The following is a 2,613-nucleotide window of genomic DNA, read 5'->3' on the forward strand; positions in this document are numbered from 1 at the left end:
GGGTTAGTGAGGCGTCCAACTTAGCTGGGTGGGAGCCAGCCCAGAGGTTTCCCAAAGGTGAAGTCAGTTGCTGTCATCTCTGAATGACGAGTTGGAACTATTCTCATGGTGCAGTGAGTGGAGGAAGGGTGTTCTTGGTAGAGGGGCAGTTTCTCAAACACGTGGGTTCGTGAAGGAGCGCGGCCGACTGCGGGATGTGACGTAGCCCTACGCTGGAATGTAGAACACAGGAGCTGGAGAGGTAGGCAGGGAACACAGGGATGGTACACCATGCTAGGAACAAAGATGTTTTCTGGTCATCTTGTTTGTAACGCAGCTTCCAAACAAACAAAAAACCAGGCCAGATTGCATATAGCATTCAGAACATAGTTCTAGATACATTTCACTGTTCGATATAAGGGGAAAAAACTTTGAATAAAAATACGGAATTACAGATTGGCCCTCACAAAGTTACATAAAAACTCCATGAGTCAGTTGGCTAATGAAGTTTGCTTGCTGTGTTTGCCTAGACTTCCTGTTAACCAGAATAGCACTCCGGCCGCGCAGAGGCAGGAATACCCATCCCGGTCGGGGGAACGCTGCTTCCTCAGCTGCCCTCCACTCCCTTTCCCACTCGGCCTCCCCCGTCTCCCATTCTAAAGCCCTATATTTGCTGCAAAGGCCGCTGGAACGTGAGGCCAGACACGGAGGTGTTAAAAGGAGTCAATGCCAGTACATCTGGAGGCCCTGGGTAATGAACAAGGGCCAAGGAAGTATGCAGGAGCAATACAGAGGAGCATACTCATTGCACAGGCTAGAAGAACCAGTGAGGTGCAGGAAAAGTGACTTAAACCGGGAGGCAGGATTGCGTTGTTTTCGTCTGGTGACAGATCTCCTGACCTCTCTTGCACCGTGGAGAGCGTCCTGGTCGCCACGCTGAGCAGAGGCGCTGGGATGCAGTGGGTGGGGACCAGCGTCCTCACCAGGCTCTTTCTGGGGATTACTGACACCCCGAGATGCCATCACGAGACGCACCACGTTTCTGAGGCTGAGAGTTGAACACCAGGGTCACACGAACCAAAGTATCTATCGTCTGGCTCATAATACCCTCCATTTCCAATCCTCTAGCACAGCATTTAAATGGAATATTTTGATAGAAATAGATAAGCCCACGAGTGATGTCTTTATACTACATTGTTCGCTAGACATGAATTTCCTTCGCCCTCGTGTGCTGACCCTCCCTTCCTCCTTCCGCACAACAGGAATTTAAATTGGTTCCTGGAGGTAGGAGGCTGAGAAGCAAGTCCATGTGTGTATTATTGAGATACTGATTATTTTTTGGAAAAGTATTTTAATAAATAACATGTGGTCATATTATTATTATCAGAAAAAATAACAATAAAAATACTCTCCAAGCTTGGGCTTTTCAACTCAGTTGTCTGGAAAGTGAAAGAAATGAGTAGCCTCGGATATTGTGAAATCCCCTCTGTCGGGAAGTCGGGACTCCTCTCCCAGGATGCGTTAACCCTTTCATTGTGTCGGGACTCGGGGACTGGTTCAAACTCTCTCAAACACAGTTTGTCCTGGTCTTTGAAAGCCAGAAATAATTAAATTGATATTATAAGTTTACCTGGAGCGCTCCTTGCATAAATTGATAGGTAAGATGTTCCTGAACATTCCAAATAAATGAGAATGAAACACAGGCGTGGAACACAGGTCCTTGCCTGTTTCACAGGTTGTACGCATAGAGGCTTGAGATACCCAGAGAAGGTCTCAGCTGGAAAATGGGAAAGAACGAGAACAGTAAAATTACTGAATATATGAGATGATTTCCATTCCTTTCTCTTACTAACAGATAGGGTGGCTTGTTCAGGGAGGTAAAGTCCTTCACCCTGTTGCGATGTAACTTGCCGCTAAGTCCTTCTGTATCCCAGGTAGACATTTCTGGTCCAAGACTCTTCACAGACCTGTGGTGGTTTCATTTTCTTCCAAATGGCAGAGGCAGAACGTGATGAATAACGTAAGCAGAGTTCCGTGGCAGGACCGTGAGCCACTTCCTTGTCCTTGGTTTTAATCGAAGGTTTCTCAGTCAATTGCATCCTCGTGGTGATGGCTCTTGAGGAACGTCTTACTCCAACCCTCCAGGTAATTGTTTGGGGCCAGCTTTTTCTCAAGGCATTGCCACGCCACACCTGGAGGGACAAAACCCCGCCGCCTTTTTGTTTACAGACTCTAAACGCAAATGGGAACATTTTAGAATTTTTCCAGCAATGTTTACATGAGGCTTAAAGTACCTCCTCTTAAACAGAAATTAGAAGTCCTTTCACTACAGAATGAATATCGAGGGTTATATTTTGCTGTGTTTTTATCTACCTTCCCAACCATAAAAGAACAATCTTTAACTTTTATCTGCTTCCTTCAGCTGTTTCCTCAAAATCAGAATAGAATGTGGCCAGTGGCCATTTGACTGTTAGTCTGCCCTAATTCCTAGAGGAAATGAAAGAGAATTAAATGAGATTAGAGAAGCATTGCAGACTGAATGTTCTATAGCAAATGAAATCAGCCAAGATGGTAAACATCAGTCAATTAAGTAATTGTTGGAACAATGCATTGTGTGTGTGTGTGTGTGTGTGT

At 45.6% G+C, this 2,613-nt stretch overlaps 1 protein-coding gene across 1 annotated transcript in view; it reads left to right on the top strand.

The window, feature by feature from the left end:
• Positions 1-2,613, top strand: part of DKK2 (dickkopf WNT signaling pathway inhibitor 2) — a 93,779-nt gene that overhangs the window by 72,662 nt on the left and 18,504 nt on the right. The gene's annotated exons all lie outside the window — the stretch shown is intronic.

This window comes from Propithecus coquereli, unplaced genomic scaffold (assembly GCF_000956105.1).
Source record: "Propithecus coquereli isolate 6110/MARCELLA unplaced genomic scaffold, Pcoq_1.0 Scaffold46, whole genome shotgun sequence".
In the NCBI taxonomy this organism is placed as follows: Eukaryota; Metazoa; Chordata; class Mammalia; order Primates; family Indriidae; genus Propithecus; species Propithecus coquereli.